This window comes from Schistocerca serialis, chromosome 1 (assembly GCF_023864345.2).
Source record: "Schistocerca serialis cubense isolate TAMUIC-IGC-003099 chromosome 1, iqSchSeri2.2, whole genome shotgun sequence".
NCBI classification, from domain to species: Eukaryota; Metazoa; Arthropoda; class Insecta; order Orthoptera; family Acrididae; genus Schistocerca; species Schistocerca serialis.
The window spans coordinates 1,094,772,370-1,094,794,425 of NC_064638.1; the positions used below are offsets into that span (position 1 = coordinate 1,094,772,370).

A 22,056-nucleotide genomic window follows, 5' to 3' on the forward strand; every position below is an offset into this window, starting at 1 on the left:
AGAACAAAATTCTGGCAATGGACTGGCTTGTCCAGAGACCAGACCTGAATCCAATGGAAAACGTTTGGGATCAGTGATAGATAATATCAACTTCGCTCGAGACCCCAGCGTGCAACATGATTATCTTCCCTGGTTTCGGCTCTAGAGGAAGAGTGGGCTGTCATTTCTCCACAGACATTCAGACACTTCATTGAAAATGTCCCGCGCAGAGTTCAAGCCGTCATAAAAGTGACGTGTGGACACACCCCGTATTAATGTCCAGTAATTGGTGTTCAGATACTTTTAATCAGATAGTATATAGTTTATCAATTACCTGTTCCCACACCGAGTCAGAGAAAAGAGCGAATAGAGAAACATGCGAACGTCCAAAATGACTGCGCCATGATGTGCTGCAGCACGGTAACGTGTTTTCGCCGACTGCTAATACACACATCAAAAAAAGTTCTGCATCACTTCGGTTCCGAGAGTTTCGAAACCAGTACAGAAAATTGGAATAGAGATCAACATAAACATCATTTCTGCCCTTTTTATTGCTCATGAAAACCACACATTGCATGTTGTACCACCATACAGCGAAACCTTCAGAGGTGGTGGTCCAGATTGCTGTACACACTGGTACCTCTAATACCCAGTAGCACATCCTCTTGCATTGATGCATGCCTGTATTCGTCGTGGCATACTATCCACAACTTCATCAAGCCACTGTTGGTTGGATTGTCCCACGCCTCAGCGGCGATTAGGCATAGATCCCTCAGAGTGGATAGTGGGTCACGTCGTCCATAAACAGCCCTTTTCAATCTATCCCAGGCATGTTCGATAGGGTTCATGTTTGGAGAACATGCTGGCCACCCTATTCGAGCGATGTCGTTATCCTGAAGGAAGTCATTCACAAGTTGTGCACGATGGAGGCGCGAATTGTCGTCCATGAAGACGAATGCCTCGCCGATATGCTGACGATATGGTTGCACTATCGGTCGGAGGATGGCATTCACGTATCGTACAACCGTTACGGCGCCTTCCATGACCACCAGCGGCGTATGTCGGCCCCATATAATGCCACTCCGAAACAGCAAGGAACCTCCACCTTGCTGCACTCGCTGGACAGTGTGTCTAAGGCGTTCAGCCTGACCGGGTTGCCTCCAAACACGTCTCCGACGATTGTCTGGTTGAAGGCATATGCGACACTCATCGGTGAATAGAACGTGATGCCAATCCTGAGCGGTCCATTCGGCATGTTGTTGGGCTCATTGGGCCCATCTGTACCGCACTGCATGGTGTCGTGGTTGCAAAGATGGACCTCGCCATGGACGTCGGGAATGAAGTTGCTCATCATGCAGCCTATTGTGCACAGTTTGAGTCGTAATACGACGTACTGTGGCTGCACGAAAAGCATTATTCAACATGGTGGCGTTGCTTTCAGGGCTCCTTCGAGCTATAATCGGTAGGTAGCGGTCATCCACTGCACTAATAGCCCTTGGGCGGCCTGAGCGAGGAATGCCATCGATAGTTCCTGTCTCTCTGTATCTCCTCCATGTCCGAACAACATCGCTTTGGTTCACTCCGAGATGCCTGGCCACTTCCCTTGTTGAGAGCCCTTCCTGGCACAAAGTAACAATGCGGACGCAATCGAGCCGCGGTATTGACCGTCTAGACATGGTTGAACTACAGACAACACGAGCCGTCCACCTCCTTCCTGGTGGAATGACTGGAACTGATCGGCTGTCGGACCTCCTCCGTCTAATAGGCGCTGTTTATGCATGATTGTTTACATCTTTGGGCGGGTTTAGTGACATCTCTGAACAGTCAAAGGGACTGTGTCTGTGATACAATATCCACAGTCAATGTCTATCTTCAGGATTTCTGGGTACCGGGGTGATGCAAAACTTTTTTTGATGTGTGTAAGAGGGAAGCTTAACTGGAAGGTGATTTAAGACCTTTTATTTCTCTCGATCTCACACTCTCTGGCTAATAGCTTTCCTCTTTCTCATCCAACAGTATTCAAGAGGACTCCTTCCAAATCGAAGATAATTCCTAACTCGACGACTTCTTCTAATCCAAGGCAACAGATTTCTTCTAATGTATAACCCAGAGGGTGTGTCTGAAGGGTCAAAGATGATGGAGGTGGATGTTATCGATTAATTACAGTGTGCTGTCTCACCCTTAGCGTCTATGCCGTCATCCAGGATGCGCTATTTTCATGATTTGCCACATTTAATTTATTTTAACTTTGTGGCCGTCTTTCAATCCTGTCGTTACAGCAAACAGGGAGGGAAGACATGTGCACCCATGTGACTCTGAATCGTGCAAACTTTCTTCTGTGTGTTACCGTATTTTAACAGTTTGCATATCGTATTTTCTGAGGCGGAAATTGGGGATTCATCCAGAATTTGCCTGAACGAGCACGGAAAATGTCTTAAAACACACACGGAGGCTGGATGCTGTACCAAGCAAGTTGTCGTTAATCCGCCGTATGGATTCGATCCTGTTTTGGCTCACTTCCATATCTCACAAGTTAGCTCCGATTGCGTCTAGTACGCTAGTCATCATGAATGAAAACTTTTCCGTAACTAAAATACGCTACCAGTAGTAAACGGATACGTAAACCGTGTGTTCAGTGTCTGCCTATACCGGTCCGCTAGTCGTGGTTAGTCTGAGCGCTGAACGGTTAATAAAGCATGACGCCAGTAAGCTTTACCCAGCTGCACCGACCTTCCGCGTCCTCGGCGCCTTATTGCGAAACAGTCTTCTTTATCTCGCCGGCTGGCATCCGCTGACGTCCTTCACAGGCGGTCGGTTATCCGGCTAAGCCGCGCCAGCCCTGTCGCTGCAGCTGCTCCGGGCAACAACACTAAATAAACTCCGGCGTCCTCAGGTGCTTCAGGGGTCGCAGGCTAACACTTTCTTCTGATCGTCATAAAATTTGTGCCTTGATCTAATATTGGTGATACAAGTTGCAACCAATATTTTAAAATTCTGGCTTGTTACTGACATTTTAATTATGTCAGGGATGCTTTGGACTTCGAAGGCAAGTTGAGTGGAATGTACCGGGTGATCAAAAAGTCAGTATAAATTTGAAAATTGAATAAATCACGGAATAATGTAGATAGAGAGGTACAAATTGACACACATGCTTGGAATGACATGGGGTTTTATTAAAACCAAAGAAATACAAAAGTTCAAAAAATGTCCGATAGATGGCATTTCATCTGATCAGAATAGCAATAATTAGCTTAACAAAGTAAGACAAAGCAAAGTTGATGTTCTTTACAGGAAATGCTCAATATGTCCACCATCATTCCTCAACAATAGCTGTAGTCGAGGAATAATGTTGTGAACAGCACTGTAAAGCATGTCCGGAGTTATGGTGAGGCATTGGCGTCGGATGTTGTCTTTCAGCATCCCTAGAGATATCGGTCGATCGCGATATACTTCAGGTAACCCCAAAGCCAATAATCGCACGGACTGGGGTCTGGGGACCTGGGAGGCCAAGCATGACGAAAGTGGCGGCTGAGCACACGATCATCACCAAACGACGCGCGCAAGAGATCTTTCACGCGTCTAGCAATATGGGATGGAGCGCCGTCCTGCATAAACATCGTACGTTACAGCAGGTGTTTATCAGCCAGGCTGGGAATGATGCGATTCTGTAATATATCGGCGTACCTCTCACCCGTCACGGTAGCAGTTACAAAACCATAATCACGCATTTCCTCGAAGAAAATAGGCCCGATAACGGTAGATGTGGTAAATCCAACCCATACCGTGACTTTCTCGTCGTGCAATGGAGTTTCCACGACAGTTCTAGGATTTTCGGTAGCCCAAATTCGGCAGTTGTGGGCGTTGACAGACCCTCGGAGCGTGAAGTGAGCTTCGTCGGCCCACAATATGTTACTCAACCAATCGTCATCTTCCGCCATCTTTTGAAACGTCCACACCGCAAAATCCCTCCGCTTCACTAAATCGCCAGGTAACAGTTCATGATGCCGATGGATTTTGTACGGATAGCATCGGAGGGTACTCCTAAGTGACAACCAAACAGTAGTGTATAGAATGCCGGTGCGACGTGCGACTGCACGAGCGCTGACTTCCCCGTGCATAGACGAACCCACTACAGTCTCCATTCTTCCTGAACTGTCTCAGCAGCATTACGCCTTGTGCTCGGTTGGCCACTACGGGGTCTATCGTCTAAACAACCCGTGGCTTCGAACTTCGAAATCATTCTCGTCAAAGCTGCATTTTCAACGGACCTCTACCCGTTCGAATCCCCTTCCTATGGCGATAGGATCGTAACGCTGAACTAGCACATTCCCCATTCTGATAATACAGCTTCACTAAAAGCGCCTTTTCAGGTAACGTCAACATGCTGCGACTGCTGGCGCATCTGATTTTCTCTCTCATTACAGCTCCTTTTATACACGATTGTCATGCGCAGTCACTGACGTTTCGCTGTCCAGCTCCATCTGTTGCACATTTTGTGAACTTTTTTTGTCCTAATAAAACCCCATGTCATTTCAAGCATGTGTGTCAATTTTTACCTCTCTATCTACATTATTCCGTGGTTTATTAAGTTTTCAAATTTATACTGACTTTTTGATCACCCGATATAGTGTACTGAAAAAAAAGATATAAGATGGACACCAACAAAAGTAAAGGGTAATGGGGTGTAGTCGATTTACAACAGGTCATGAGGATTGAATTAGAATAGGGAAAGAGATATCGGAAGTGGTAGACCAGCTTTGTTATCCGGGTAGCAGAATAATTTACGACGTCAGAAGTAAGCATATACAATGTAGACTGGAGTAGCAAGAACAGGTGATCTGAAAATGAGAGTTTCGAAAATCGAGTAGTGTTAGCACACCTTTTTTGAAAGATTTTGTGTGGAATGCAGCCTTCTAGGGAAGTGAAACATAAAAGGTAAATAGTACAGACAAGAAGAGAATAATGTGCTGTTACAGAAGAGTACTGAAGATTTTATGGGTAGATCGGAAACCAGTGAATGGGTACTGAATGGAGTAGGAGAGGACAGAAATGTATGGTATATCTTGACTAAAGGGTTAGTTTGATTGAACACAACAGCAACAACAACAGCAACAACAACACCAATATTTACGAGAACCGAATATCGCACCCAAGCATCACCACTTAGACGTGAAGGCCTCACACACTGCGGGAACTCTTTAAATCGTGACGTCAGCGAGAAGTAGGGATGGGAAAATCCGACCGGTTAAACGCGAGACCGGTATATTTAGGGATTCGTTTGGTCTCTGTTATAACAGATGTTTTTTTTTTTTTAAACCAAATTATCGATTAGCCATGGCAAAGTGCTTGGTTTGAAATATTGCTTTATTACAGGAAATCAGAAAAGCGAACATTGCTACGTTAATAACAATACCGACAGAAACAAGCAACAAACACATAGTATATGAATTGGTACAACATTGCTGAGATAACATTGTCACTGTTGGCATGTGTCGTGGCTTAATGTACGCGTGAACGTACAATGTGCGAGACCTACCCCCACCTGCTCTGTAAAGTACACTACTGGCCATTAAAATTGCTACACCAAGAAGAAATGCAGATGATAACGGGTATTCATTGAACAAATATATTATACTAGAACTGACATGTGATTACATTTCCACGCAATTTGGGTGCATAGATCCTGAGAAATCAGTACCCAGAGCATCCACCTCTGGCGATAATAACGGCCTTGAAACGCCTGGGCATTGAGTCAAACAGAGCTTGGATGGCGTGTACAGGTACAGCTGCCCATACAGCTTCAGTACTATACCACAGTTCATCAAGAGTAGTGACTGGCGTATTGTGACGAGCCAGTTGCTCGTCCACCATTGACCAGACGTTTTCAATTGGTGAGAGATCTGGAGAATGTGCTGGCCAGGGCAGCAGTCGAACATTTTCTGTATCGAGAAAGGCCCATACAGGACCAGCAACATGCGGCCGTGCATTATCCTGCTGAAATGTAGGGTTTCAAAGGGATCGAATGAAGGGTAGAGCCACGGGTGGTAACACATCTGAAATGAAGCGTCCAATGTTCAAAGTGCCGTCAATGCAAACAAGAGGTGACCAAAACGAGTAACTAATGGCATCCCATACCACCAAGGCGGGTGATACGCCAGTATGGCGATGACGAATACACGCTTCCAATGTGCGTTCACCGCGATGTCGCCAGACACGGATGCGACCATCATGATGCTGTAAACAGAACCTGGATTCATCTGAAAAAATGACGTTTTGCCATTCGTGCACCCTGGTTCGTCGTTGAGTACACAATCGCAGGCGCTCCTGTCTGTGATGCAGCGTCAAGGGTAACCGCGGCCATGGTCTGCGAGCTCATAGTCCATGCTGCTGCAAACGTCGTCGAACTGTTCGTGCAGATGGTTGTTGTCTTGCAAACGTCCCCATCTGTTGACTGAGGGATCGAGACGTGGCTGCAGGGTCCGTTACAGCCATGCGGATAAGATCCCTGTCATCTCGACTGCTAGTGATACGAGGCCTTTGGGATCCAGCACGGCGTTCCGTATTACCCTCCTGAACCCACCGCTTCCATAGTCTGCTAACAGTCATTGGATCTCGACCAACGCGAGCAACAATGTCGCGTTAGGCTACAATCCGACCGTTATCAAAGTCGGAAACATGATGGTACGCATTTCTCCTCCTTACACGAGGCATCACAACAACGTTTCACCAGGCAACGCCGGTCAACTGCTGTTTATGTATGAGAAATCGGTTGTAAACTTTCCTCATGTCAGCACGTTGTAGATGTAAACTTTCCTCATGTCAGCGAACCTTGTGTGAATGCTCTGAAAAGCTAATCATTTGCATATCACAGCATCTTCTTCCTGTCAGTTAAATTTCGCGTCTGTAGCACGTCATCTTCGTGGTGTAGCAATTTTAATGGTCAGTAGTATAGTACAGACAAGAAGAGAATAATGTGGTGTTACAGAAGGGTACTGAAGATTGTATGGGTAGATTGGATACCAGTGAATGGGTACTGAATGGAGTAGGAGAGGACAGAAACGTATGGTATATCTTGACTAAAGGATTAGTTTGATAGCACACAACAACAGCAACAACAACACCAATATTTACGAGAACCGAATATCGCATCCAAGCAACACCACAGAGACGTGATGGTCTCAAACTGCGGGAACTCCTTAAATCGTGACGTCAGCCAGAAGTAGGGATGGGAAAATCCGACTGGTTAAACGCGAGACCGGTGTTTTTAGCCATTCGTTTGGTGTCTGTTATAACAGATGTTCTTTATTTTTTTACTAAAAACTGTTTAAAAAACCAAATTATCGATTAGCCATGGCAAAGTGCTTAAATTTTTCGTTTTTAAATAAACCTTTTTTAACAGAGGTGTAATTTTATTCGTAAAATTTTGCATTGGTTTGAAATATTGCGTTATTACAGGAAATGAGATACGCGAACATTGCTACTTTAATAACAATACCGACAGAAACAAACAACAATCACATAGTATATGAATTGGTACAACAATGCTGAGACAATGATGTCACTGTTGGCGTGTGTCGTGGCTTAATGTACACGTGAACGTACGATGTGGAAGAGCTGCCCGCACCTGCTCTGTATAGTAGTTTCCCCGCTTTCTGCACCGGACATACGTTGAAGCACAATGCTTCATTTGCTTCATAAGGTTAAAGACTTGTCTTTCATGCCTATGTAATAATAAAAGTGAAAGGATGTTATGCTAACTGTAATAAATTAAAAACTTAACAACAATTCATTCATAGTATTCAATAAAAACAGAAAGTAGCCGATCTGCTCCCAGTGTCTACATAATAGGCAATTAGCTGCGTGTACCACTTGAAAACGTGCAAATTAACACGAAAAAAAGAGTTTCCTATCTCAGTTTTCACGCTTCAGCGCCGACTACTCATATTGCCCAAACTGTGATATGATCCCCGGTTAGGACATGATTTTTCAGCAGAGTTTCATAAAATTAGAACCAATATGAGAATAGTTGTGATTTTTTGTAGTATTCACCCATCTATTACTTTTTAAGAAAAGCAGCGAACAGTGGAGGGGCTACGTTTTCATTTATTTGCCTATTTAATTTGATACATTGATTATAGATATGTTCAAACTGAGAGAGTAAATCTTTGTTCGATTTATACGTTTATTACAGGATATAATAGGAATAAAAATTCTGAAATTGATTATTTCAGAAACCGGTTATATTGAGCGGTTTTAAAGTTGGATTAAACTGGTGTGGAAAAAGTCGATGTGAGTGAAAACCGGTTGTTTCACCGATAACTGCCAGGTCTAGCGAGAAACGGCGATAGCCAACGAGCGTCTTTTGCCACCACAACAACGTGTCGGGTATAAACAACTCGTTGAACTGTGTGATCGTTACGAGATAGTTATTTGTGTACACAAAAATCATATAACATTTTACTAAGTTAAGTTTATGTGAGTTTCGCGCAATATAATCTTCTACTATTCGAGCCAGTTGCCCATGTTCATATCTATTACAAAAAAATTTTAATTTTACATCTGAAATTGGGCACTGGTGCGATACCGGTCATGTGGAAATAAGGGAAAGCGATCTGGAGACTGAATGTGGACTGTTTTGTATAACTCTATCTCTCACCACGGACATCGCAGTGGCCGACGACCTTCATTTAACGGCCGAGAGCAGCGTCGTTAGCGTAGAGTTGTCACCGCTATCAGAGTCCGACCCGGTAGCTGAGTGGTCAGCGTGACAGACTGTCAATCTTAAAGGCCCAGGTTCGATTCCCGGCTGGGTCGGAAATTTTCTCCGCTCAGGGACTGGGTGTTGTGTTGTCCTAATCATCATCATTTCATCCCCATCGACACGCAGGTCGCCGAAGTGGCGTCAAATCGAAAGACCTGCACAAGGCGAACGGTCTACCCGACGGGAGGCCCTAGCCACACGACATTCCCATTTTACCGCTATCAGAAAAGCAACAGTTTGAAATAATCACAGAAATCGATATGGCACATACAACGAACGTGTCCTTTAGGACAGTGCTGCGGAATTTGATGTTAATGGGTTATGGCAGCAGATGACCGACGTGAATGCATTCGCTAACAGCACGACATGGCTTGCAGCGCCTCAGCTGGGCTTGTGGCCGTATCGGTTGGATGACTGGAAAACCGTGGTATGGTCGTACGAGTCCTGATTTCAGCTGGAAAGACCTGATGGTAGTTTCGAGTGTGGCGCAGACCCCACGAAGCCATGGACCTAAGTTGTCAACAAGGCACTGTGCAAGTTGGTGGTGGCTTCGTAATGGTGTGGGCTGTATGTACATGGAATGGACTGGATCGTCTGGTCCAACTAAACCGATCACTGACTGTAAATAATTACGTTCGCCTGCTTAGAGACAATTTGCTGTCATTCAACGACGGATATTTAATCGATGACTCTGCGCCATGTCATCGGACCACAATTGTTGGCGACTGTTTTGAAGAACATTGTGGACAGTTCGAGCGAATGATTTGGGCACCCACATCGCCCGATTTGAATCCCTTTGAACATTGATGGGACATAATCAAGAGACCAGTTCTTGCACAAAATCCTGCACCAGCAACACTTTTGCAATTACAGACGGCTGAAGAGGCAGCAAGGCACATTGTTGCTGCAGGGGACTTCAAACGACTTGTTGAGTCCATGTCATGTCGAGTTGCGACTTGTAGAGTCCATGCCAGTCTAGTTGCTGTTCTGCCGCGGTCGAAAGGAGGTCCAATATGATATTTTGAGTTATCCCATGACTTTTGGCGCGTCAGTGTATATGATACGAGTGTTCCTGACCGAAATTACTGCAGCTCTAATCCCATAGTTAGGTTTTCTGAAGAATTTAAAGTAACAATCACATCTCGATGACGCTGCTCCCAGCGTTGCCTTATGTACGCAACTGTTGATAATTGCTGCTTAAAAAATTAAACTGTACTGATTGTAAACAATTTTTACTTGGGCAGTGTATGTTAATGACTGAGTTGGACTGTGTAGTTGAAAACGTAAATATGGGAAGGCTTGAAATGTCCAACTGCGACATCAGTGATTCCAGTGACATTTGCTATTATCATTTTTAGAAAAATGCTGAAACATAAAAATTAGTGAGTTTTGCTGAGGTTAGGTACCGATCGACAATACGTCGTTGATTATGTTCATGAAGTTCTTGTGTTAGCAGAGAATTGTGTGAATACAACAGACTGCAAAATGCATGTCTCAAATTTGTTGTATAAAAATATTGCTTGGATACGTGTGAATCTTTTAGTGAACAAGTGCCTATACATTTAAAAGTGCTCCAGATATTCGTAACAGTACATACTCACGAAAATCACTCATTTTTTCAAAGACGTGAGCAACTTTGTTTACAAATCTCCTTGTCATGTGTATCCTCTGTACCACGTAAACTGCACAGCAATAAAGCGTTGTTAAATGTTTCAGTCTCATTTCGGCTTAAACAAATACATGCGTTTTTTGTGTTGACTAACCTCATTTAATAATCAACTCAAAACTCGCTAATTTTACGAGCCAAACAGTTATTTTCGTACCAGCTGATTTATGTTATAATCGCCACCTGATTGTGACGTCATACTAAGGTCGTTTGCCCTCCTTCTAGGACCCTGGTGATTTTGAACCAAGCCGGTGCCAGTACCGACTTCGCCCGTTAGGTGCCTCTTCCGGTGTTGCAAAACAGTGTGTCACGTAGCAACTTGGTGACGTCGCGCACACATCTATTTTTGTTGGATTCATTACGTCGTTCTCTATGTCTGCGAAACGGCTATCCTTACGTGGTGCACCAGCTTAATTACAAAACTGAACAGTGTATATTTTTCTGAAACAATGTATATATGCATTGTTATTGTGGTTTCTCGAGACAAAAACGTTCTCGTTCTCTATTGGTGGAAGGTTGTCCCAATACTTGCTACTTCTCATCAATTTCTCCTACGGTAAAAACAAGAACATGGACGTGTATTAACACTGGTATATGTTACGTCAGAAGGAAGACCAGTAGTGAATTTGAAGGGGTCGGCGGAAGAAGTCGCTGAACCTCAGTTTCGTGGGAATTTGTCTAATCACGCCATCTATTTTGCTTTCAACTGCACTACATGCTGGAAACAGGCGTTTCTATTCGAACTGCTGGAAATTGTTTTTTGGTTATATACATTGTTGTGTATTTCATTATTTAAGTTGTTGCTTTTGGATGAGAACAGCGTCGCCGCTCAACGTGGCAGTAACGCTGAAATATTCTAATCGAGTAAATAGGTGTATGTTTGGTGAGGATGTTAATGATGACAGCGATCCATATACTGGTTACAGGGGTGCAGGTACTGGTTACATACCAGGAAATATACAGATGTTTAAGATACCATTAGTATGCCTTAGCATTATATTGCTACCAGTCTAATCCCAAAAGATTTAGACACACCGTTTGTTAAAATTTTGGGAAGTTGTCTAATGTTAGAAGTGTATAGATACAATATGATATTTATCAGTAAATTCCTGTAAGGTTGTTACTCACTAATCCGTTTTAACTCTAACGACAGAAAAGTATAATAAATAACTTCGAGGGTTAGCGTTGTTTTGGCCCAAACAATGAACCCTGTTTTATTTCTCTACAGGCGCCTGTGTGTACTTATTTTTAGGAGGGAGTAAAGCCTACGTCCACTGAAAGATAAGCAGGAAGCAGGTGACCACATCCTGCACGAGATAGACCACAACAGTCCTGAAAAAGAAAAGGAAGCATTAAAAAAAAAAACAGGAAACAAATAAAGAAGAACTGAAAGCAGATCTTACGAAAAGTAAAAGGGGAAACAGTTCCTCGTCACCCTGTTGGGGAACTGTGTACTTGTTCATTGTAGCGAGCAAAAATACTGTCATATGTTAAGAACGAAAATTTATTGGCTTCTGGCATCTGGCAGACCAATAAAATTCGTGTTTATGAGGTCTTAAAAAAACACATCCTATGAAAAGGAGGTATGGCTATGCCTTGCCACAATCTTCATGTTCACAAAGTTCTATCACTTTAATTTAGAAGGGCAATTGCAACGTGTGTACAGACCGTCTTTTCTGGCGGTCCGTGTTCTTCCCCATATTACGTTTGAACAACTTATTAAAACAACTTAAATCGCAATGCTTTCCAAAAAATGATCAATGGTCACGGCTATCCAGAAACCTACCAAAAACATGTCTACATACGGGAGATGTTACAGCCAAATGCAAAGCCCGCATAAAGTGTGTTATAATATTATCTTGAAGAAGACAGCTGTATGTCGTGATTACTATCTAAAGCACTGCAAACAAAAAAGGTCAACATGTCAGTGAAGCCAAATACAGAACGACGTTTTGTCGGTTATATAATATTGGATTTCAAATACCAAAGTCAGATACTTGCAAGACTTGTGATAGACTCCACATTGTACTTACCAATCCGACGAGCACTGAGGATGAGAAGAAAGAGGTCCTTAAAGAAGAAGAGCTGAAGCCTTGAGGATCAAAATTCAAGAAAAAAGTGTCAAAGCTAAAGAAAACTCAAAAAAATACACGACCTTTCCATCGACGTGCAGAAAACATTTCCCAGATCAAAACTTTCTTGTCGTCTTGCTTATTATTTGTTCAAGATCCGGAGATATAAAGTAAGCATTCACGGCTATGCTGCAGATGTCGCGTTTATGTTCATGTGGGACTAGAGTGTTGCTGGTATGGGCAACCACGACATGGATAGCTGCTTAGGAAGTGTCTGCAATGTGAAGATAAACAGTAAGTCGTTGGTCATATTTCCGCTGAAGAGACAGCTTACAATACACTTGTCTTCCCTCTTCTGGAGCATTACTGTGCAGTGTGCGATCTGCATCAAAAAAATTCAAAGAAGGGCAGCTCGTTTTGTATTATCGCGAAATAAGGAAGAGAGATTCACGGATACGACACAGGAACGGGGGTGGCAGTCATTAAAGCACAGGGGTTCCCACTGCGGCAGGACCTTCTCATGAAATTTCAATCATCAGCTTTCTCCTTAGAGTGTGAAAATATTTTGTTGACGCCAACCTGCGTAGGGAGATATGATCATCGTAATAAATTATGAGAAATCGGAGATTGGCACACAAAGAATTAAGTGTTCGTTTCTCCCGCGCGCTGTTAGAGTGAACGGCAGAGAAGTCGCTTAAAGGTGGTTCGATGAACCCTCTGCCTGACACTTAATTGTGAATTGTGGAGTAATCATGGAGATACAGGTGCAGAGGCGTCGCGATAGCGCTATGAGCAGATTAGTCCAGCAAATTCAACTACTTTTCTTTTAACCTAGTTACAACGTTTCTTATTATGTGAATGAAGGAAGCTCAAGACTTAATGACCGCATTGACAATGAAGTCATTGTAGACGGAGCACAAGTTCGGAAAGGGTAATTTCATGGGAACCATCCCCATGTTTGCCAAGAGACTGGGTATGACAATCCTGAAAACCAGCTCCATGTGAATATCAACTGAAGTTTCGGATGCTTGGCTTTTCAGAAGAAGTCGATCGCTGGCACATCCGATGATCGAAATGGTCATGGGGACGGACCACCACAAGCAGCCAAATTTTGCTCAAACTCTACATCAATGGTTGTTACCAGCATCGAGAGCAAAGTGCGTGCCAGCGTTAAATACAACCACAACGGAAATTGGGATAACCAACCGAATGGTTGCTCTTAATGGGCCACTCACGGTAAGTCATGCATGTCTACATCTACAGGGTGTCCCGGAAGGAGCCGGCCGCTGTGACCGAGCGGTTCTAGGCGCTTCATTCCGGAACCGCGTTGCTGCTACGGTCGCAGTTTCTAATCCTGCCTCGGGCGTGGATATGTGTGATGTCCTTAGGTTAGTTAGGTTTAAGTAGTTCTAAGTCTAGGGGACTGATGACCTCAAATGTTGAATCCCATAGTGCTTAGAGCCATTTGAACCATTTGTCTCGGAAGGAATAATCAATATTCAGGAATATGACAGGAACGATCATTTCAAAGGAAAAAGTTCAGTAAACATGGGCTGCAAAACGCATGCCTAAAGAGCTAAGAGGGCTCCTTCATCTTCGATTCTGTAAAACGAATCTCTTCTCTTCAAGGTAAACACTTTAAAGCCTCCATTTACAGAATATTTTTTCTTGTTTTGGTCCATACCATAACCTCTCAAAACATGGAAGCGGAGAACTTGCTGTAGGGTAAATTTGTTCCACAGCATCGAACTTGAAAACGTGCTCATAGTTCTTAAGATTTCATTTTAGAGCCGATGTTTACTATATTCTTTCTGTTGTATTTCTGAAAACTGACCATTCCTGGTGGAAGAACCTGTATATTTTGCAAGCTACCTTATGAAGTGTGGTGGAGGGTATTCTGCGTACCCCTGTCCTGTGCTCGGGAATAACGACTGCTGGTAAACCGCCGTGTGATCTTGAATCTCTCTAATTTTAGCTTCCTGTTCTTCCCGTGAGATATGCGCAGGAGTAAGCAATATATTGGGTTGCCTCTTCTAGGAACGTACGTTCTCGGGTGAAACTTCGATAGTTTGTCGTAGGTTTCGGACTCATCCCGTATACACTCTTATACTTCGCTGATGCCGCACTAAGCTCGGTCACTGGCATATCTGGCTACAGACGAGGTATGATAAAGGTAACGGGAAATCTTTAATTTTGTAGGCTTTATAAATCCGATTTTCGATTTCTTTTCATCTTGTTGGTACACATGTTCCTGATCTATGTTTGCGTTTTCAGTTGTTTTGAATATTTAGTTTATTGTTGACAGTCGTAAAGTTTCTATATGTTTTCGAGTGCTCGGCGGATGTTTACTTTCGAAAGAGATTGCTCCAAGAATTTGCATTAAATTTTGCTTGAAAAGTGTAATAAAGTACAGCACCGCATTCCAAATGTTGACTGTAGATTTTGGCGAATTTACTTTGAGTAAGACAACAGTTTACGAGTGGTATAAAAGTTTCAAACGAGGTTGAGAAGACGTTGAAGACGACTACCGCCTTGGACGCCCTGGCGCAACAATTACTAACGACAATTTGGAAGAAGTAAAGAAAATGGTTCTGGAAAATTGCCGAACCACCTTCAGAGTGTTTGGTGATGATGACGGCTTATCCTTTGGCTCATGCCAAGCAATTTTTCGGATGTTTTCGGCATAAGACGTGTACCAACAAAGTTTGTTCCGAAATTGCTGAATTTCGACCAAAAACTATACCACGTTGACGTCTCTCAGGTATTGCTGAATGAAGTAGAAAACGATCCAGAACTTCTAAAGAAGGCCATAACAAATGAAGAAACATGGATTAAAGGCTATGACGTCGAAACCACGGTCAAGTCGTCGCAATGGAAAGTGTGTGAAGAGCCAAGACCGAAAAAAATTCGATAAGTTCGATCACATGCGAAGGTTCTTCTCACTGTTTTCTTCGATTACAATTAAATAGTGCGTCATGAGTTCCTGCCTTAATGGTCGTACGGTCAGTAAGGAATACAACCTAGAAGTTATGTACCGTTTGCGTGAAACAATCCGAAGAAAACTACCAGAATTGTGGCAAAACCACCCGTGGAAAGTGCATAACGTTAGTGTCCCCACTCACATCTCAATGCTCGTTCGTGATTTTTTGGCAAACAACAAAACTGTTATGTCACCTCAGCCACTGTATTCGCCGGACATGGCCTGCTGCGACTGCTGTTCCTGAGACTGAAGAGAACCACGAAAGGACGTCGTTTTGCCACCATTAAAGGGATAAAAACGGAATCGGTGAAGCAACTGGGCACCATAACGGAAAGTGAGTTTCAGAAGCGCTTGCAAGATTGGAAAAAATGCTGGTACAGGAGTATTATATCTGAGAGGGATTACTTTGAAGGGGACAAAGTTGATGTTGCTGAATCAGTAAAGAATATTTAAGAAAAACAAAAAATCCCGTTACTTTTTGATCACACCACACATACCAGGTACTGACGCAGAGTTCGGTGTCGTTCCCTACACACTATTCTATAGTAGGGATAGCGGTTATCGCTGAAACAACCGGCTTTTCAGTTATATCGGTTTTCTTGCGTACCAGTTTAACCTGACTATTAACACCGATCAAAGTAACCGGTATCTGAAATAACCGACGTCGGTTTTTTATTCTTATTATTTCCTGTAATAAACAGAAATGGAACAAAGATTAAAAATTTTTGACTTAGTTTCAAGATGCATAGAATCAAAATATTAAATTGAATAGGGAAATAAAATAACTTATTCCGTCGACCGTTCGCTGCTTTTCTCGAAAAGTGTTAAGTGGTTGAATACTACAAAAAATAACCAGTATGCTCCTATTGATTCTAATTTTTGAAACTCTGCTGGAAAATCCGGCTGTAATCGGTGATCTTATCAATATTTGGGCATTACAGGTAGTAAGTGCTACAGGGTGCAAAGTAACATTGAAGAACTATATTTTTCGTGTTAATTTACCTGTTTTCAAGGGCTACAAGCAGATAAAGATAAATTATGACATTATGTGGACACAGACAACAAATTAGCTACTTTCTATTTTTATTGTATACTCTGAAAAAACTGTTGTCAAGTTTTAATTTATTACTCTTACCATTATTTCCTTCCTCTTTTATTATTTCATGGAAGTGGCACACAAATCGCTAATGTTTTAAAGCAAATGAAGCACTGTACTTCATTATTGCGTCACTTCGTAAAAATATTTCCGTACTAGGGTTGGAGGCACCCTGCAATACGTTTACAACGGATGTCCGTCGGCGACCGCGATGTGGGGGCAAGTCTTGCTCAGGGAAGTACACACGACATTAAGCCACGACACACGGGAACAGGGACATTATTGTCTCAGCATTCCTGTACCAATTCTGATGCCATGTTTTTGTTGTTCGTTTCTGTCGGCAATGTTATGAAAACAGCACTGAACTCTTTTCCCATTTTTTATAATAACGCAATTTCAAACCAATGCAAATTTTACGAACAAAAATTACTCCTTTTTAAAAATGGTCTATTTAAAAACGAAAAGCTTTTAGCACTACTGCTAAGGCTAATTGATATTCCGATTTTTCTCACTCGGCTATTAGTAAAAAATAAAAGAAAGCACCTGTTATAACCGAGATCAGACAAATACTGAAAAAAAACGGTTATTCAGAAATAAAATACGGTATCGTTTTTAACCGATTTGGTTTTTCCCATCCCTGTTCTGTTGTGCGGGCTACACGTTACGAATATGAGTACGCTGATGAGTGTGCCTATTCATGTTAATAGTGAAACGATAAAACTGACGGCACAGTATTTGACAGTGGTGAGCAGCTGAACGCAAGGTTTTATACGTACAGCAGAGCCGCGTCGCGTGGCGCTGCCAGCACAGCTGCGCCGTTGTAACTACTGCCTGGCGCCTCGCTACACCCACACTATGTAGTTGGCCGTTCGTAGCCACGGTCGCAGCGCCACACACTGACGTGGAGTTACCTCACTCGCCAGTCGCTGACGCTCCGTCTCCAGCGAGACGGACGTGTTGCTGTTTCATACGTCGCTGACGACCGTCTCATTGTTGCAACAAAACTCATTAGCCTATCTGCAATAACATTCTTCTGATGGATTGACCCTCACAAAACTCGTACTGTTTCTTATACAGAGCGCATAGCGTCAGTGCAAGAAATGTTACGTCAGCCTGGGCGAGATGTTTACTTCATCATAGCACCAACTTCCCCTCAAAATTACTTACAGGAAAAATTGCGCTTCTTTTTGTTACTGGTCGACCTGCTTACTTTTTCGCTGAAAATTAGACGTTTAGGCCAGTTGTCACAGCACTCCCTCAATGGGCGGTGGTACCATATTAATATTCCATAACCAAATCCGACGTGTGTGAAAATTACCAAACTATCAGCTTAGTAAGTCAGGTTTGCAAAATACTAACGCGAAATCTTTGCAGAGGAATGGAAAAAAGTGGTAGAAGACGACCTCGAGGTCGTGGTTTAAGTCACATCTACAGAACAGGAAGCAAAAAGTCTCTTTATATGCTTCAAGTGGTTCAAAGGAGATTGCCACTTCATCTAACTGGGATGAAATTACATTAGGTGTTCCACAATGTTCGATCATGGGTCCCCTCCTTTTCCTGATATATGTGAATGACCTCCCTTCTTATGTGAAACAAGATGCTGAACTGACACTGTTTGCTGATGATACAAGAATAATTATTAGTCCAGTAAAAGAAAGTCCGATAGAAAATGATACAAATAAGGTCTTTGGAAAAGTCATTAATTGGTTTTCCTGCGAATGGGCTTGCTCTGAACGTTGAAAAAAAAAAAAAAAAACCACAGTACATCCGATTTTCTGTTGCAAAAAGTATAATTCCTTCAATAAACATAACACATCAAAAGAAGTCAGTAGCCAGGGTAGTGCATACTAAGTTTTTTGGTTGTCATATAAATGAGAATCTTAATTGGAAAAGTCATATTTCGGATCTCCTTTAGCGATTAGGTTCAGCAACTTTTGCAATCAGAATAACTGCCAATTTTGAGGATGTAGAAATTAGTAAGCTAACATACTTTGCATACTTCCACTCTCTGATGTCATACGGAATAATATTCTGGGGCAACTCAACACTTAGGGAAAAGGTATTCACTGCTCAAAAGAAAGTAGTTATAATAATGTGTGGGGTTTATAGTTGCACATCTTGTAGGCTTCTGTTTAAAAGGTTAGGAATTCTTGCAACTGCTTTACAGTACATTTACTCAGTAATGAAATTTTTTCTCAACAACATGGACCAGTTTAAAATCAACAGCGACGTTCATGATTACAATACCAGAAAAAAGAAAGACCTATACTACCCTTTACTTAACCTATCTTTGGCACAGAAAGGGGTAAAATATGCTGCTATAAAACCTTTTGATAAATTAGCAGATGAAATAAAATGTCTGACAGACAGCAGTAATAGTTTCAAAAATATATTGAAATCATACCTCCTTGACAACTCCTTCTATACCATAGATGAATTCTTGAATATGACTAAATAAATCTGGAGATATAATATACGCATTTTGTGCCATTTAAGGGAATGGGATAGATACTAGAAATATTTAGGTATAAGGCTATGATGCAAAAAAAAAATCTTGTTTCCTGTGCTCATTTCTTGTGCATTTGACACGTTCCACATCATAACGGTTTTTCCGTGCTATTGATCAGTGGAACACCTAACTAACTAACTAACTAAGATCAGGTTGGATTTCGGAGAGATGTAGGAACACGCACTGACCCTACAACTTACCTCAGAAGATTGATTAAGGAAAGGCAAATAGCTGCAGAGTGAAAATCTCATTATGTTTATTCTATTTGTAGACTTAAAGCAGCCTGTTGACAATACCGACTGGAATACTCTCCTTGGAATTCTGAAGGTAACAAGAGTAAAATACAAGGAGAAAAAGGATATTTACGAGTTGTACAAGACCCAGAAGGCAGTTATAAGAGTCGGGAGGCATGAAAGAGCAGCAGTGATTGAGCAGGGAGTGAGACAGGTTTGATGCCTATACCTGATGTTATTCCATTTGTACAGGCTGAGTCAAAATAGACTTTACAGATTTGGAATGATATATAAATTTATTGAGAAAACTTACAGAATCGGTGAATGCGTTATTTTGTAGCAAACGACCTGAAGTTTCACCCAAAAGTGTCAAATGTCATTTTGGTGCGATGTGACTCACCGATAACCAATTACTTCCCACATTCGTACAGAAAATTGGGCGTAACTCGTGCAGCGGCATCGTCGATTCGGTTTCGCAGGTCGGCTAAATTTTTTTGTAGGGAAGGAACATACACACGGTCTTAATGAAACCCCAGAGAAAGAAATCCGGTGGCGTCATATTTGGAGAGCGAGGTGGCCATGCGAATGGGCCTTCACGCTCCATCCACCGACCTGGGAAGCGATTATCGAGGAATGCTCGAACTTTCGCCAGTAAATGAGGTGGTGCACCGTTTTGCTGGTGGTAAACCATCCCATCTCGGTCATCTTCATCGTTAAAAATTTTTCAAACATACCCAGACATGCAATACCGGTGACAGTTTCTCCCTGAAGAGGAAAGAGCCATAAACTCACAAAGTTCTTACAAAAGTAAGTTGTAGGCCTTGTTGGAGTTTATTTAGCATATTCGGTGCGCAGTTTGCGCCGAACAGTTGTTGTGGAGTTCGTTTCATGAAACCAAAGCACACAGCGCGCTCCGCACCAATGTAAGTAGATATTTTAACTGTGCCCTACGCTTGCGCTCATGGTGGCGGAATGGGGTACTGACGCACTACGTAAATCAAACTTGAGGTTGTTATCACAAAAAGACACACCTACAGGTTTTGTAAATTATCTCAATAACTCTCTGTGTCATTCCAAAGTTGTAAAGTCCTTTTTGACTCCCGCTGTACATTGAGCAAGCTCTAAAGGAAACCAAAGAAAAATGTGGAGTAGGAATTAAGGTCCAGGGAGAAGAAATAAAACACTTTGAGGTTTGCCCATGACATTGTAAGTCTGGCAGAGAAAGCAGAGGACTTGGAAGAGCAGTTGAATGGAAAGGTCCATCTCTTGAAAGGATAAGATGGACATCAATAAAAGCAAAACGAAGAAAATGGGGTATTGTCGAATTAAATCAGGTGATGCTGAGGAAACTAGATTAGGAAACGAGATACTTAAAATAACAGGTAAATTTCGTTATTTGGGCAGCAAAGTAACTAATGATGGCTGAAATAGACAGGATATAAAATATAGACTGGCAATGGCAAGAAAAGCCTTTCTCGAGAAGAGAAAGTTCTTAAGATCGAATATGGACTTAAATGTTAGGAATTCTTTTCTGAAGGTAATTGTCTGGATTGTAGCCATGTATGAACGTGGGAAAACAACGATTAACAGTTTAGACAAGAAGAGAATAGAAGCTTTTGAAATGTGGTGCTACAGAACACTGAAATGAAATGTGCGTATGGCATCGTCGGCCGGGAGCCCCATCCGGGGAAGGTCGGGCGCCAAGTGCAAGTCTTATTTGAGTCGTCGCCACATTGGGCGACTTGCGCGCCGGTGATGAGGATGAAATGATGATGAGGACAACACTACACCCAGTCCCCGAGTGGAGAAAAGTCTCCAACCCGGCCGGGAATCGAACCCGGGCCCGTGTGCATCGGATGCGAGCACGTTACCACCCAGCTAAGTAGGCAGACAGAAGAACGCTCAAGATTAGTAACTAATGAATAGGTACTGAATAGAACTGGGGCACAACCTGACTAGAAGAAGAGATCGGTTGATAGGATGCATCCTGGGACATCATGGGATCAATAGTTTAGTACAGGAGACAAGTGTGTGTGGGGGGGGGGGGGGAGGGAGAGGGGGGTAAGAATCGTAAAGGGACACCAAGTGACGAATACAGTAAGCAGAGCGATGTAGTTTGCAGTAGCTATTCGGACATGAAGAGGCTTGCACAGGATAGAGTAGCATGCAGAGCTGTATCAAACCAGTCTTCGGACTGGAGTCCACAACAACAGCCACTTAGAACTAAGTATAAGAAGTTATTAAAGATAAAAATTAATTGGAAACTACTACTTGTTAAGTACGGAAATTTATATATTTATGTCATTTGTTTTCCTGAGACGATTGAGAGACGACGTTAACAAACTGTTGTACTTTACCCGTAGATGTATTTGTTCTCGATGCGGCTCAATAGCTAATGGTATGAACACGCTATAAATTATCGCCGTGATGACGACTCCTGTTAAAATTGAGTCTTTGGGCAAGAGCCCACGTTCACATTCAGGGACATTTGTAAAAGGTGAAATTTGCGGTAAGTAGTCGCCAGAGCCAGGAAACATAACATTGCAGAGTTCTTCCGAAATTGCTGCAGAAAAACTCATTTCAGCTGGTCACAAAATTAGTTCCAGTCTGGGCAATGGACTTCTCAACCGCGTTTCTAGTCCTTAATCTGAGCAGAGTTCACAGAACAAAAATACAGCCCTCAAATGAAAAAAAACGTGCTCCAAATTCTGCTCCATAAGGTAATTGTTAAACCACTGTCTGTTCTCCCACCAAAGACAC

General features: G+C 42.6%; 1 protein-coding gene across 2 annotated transcripts in view; it reads right to left on the reverse strand.

Annotated features, from left to right (window-relative positions):
- LOC126416208 (small integral membrane protein 14) overlaps positions 1-17,479 on the reverse strand; it is an 89,595-nt gene extending 72,116 nt beyond the window's left edge. Inside the window, exon 1 of one of the 2 annotated variants that reach the window (XM_050083810.1) lies at positions 17,331-17,479. The gene's annotated coding sequence lies outside the window, so the exon portion shown is untranslated. The remainder of the gene's footprint in view (positions 1-17,330) is intronic. The other variant, XM_050083818.1, reaches the window with a different exon arrangement.
- Between the last annotated feature and the right edge of the window lie 4,577 nt (positions 17,480-22,056).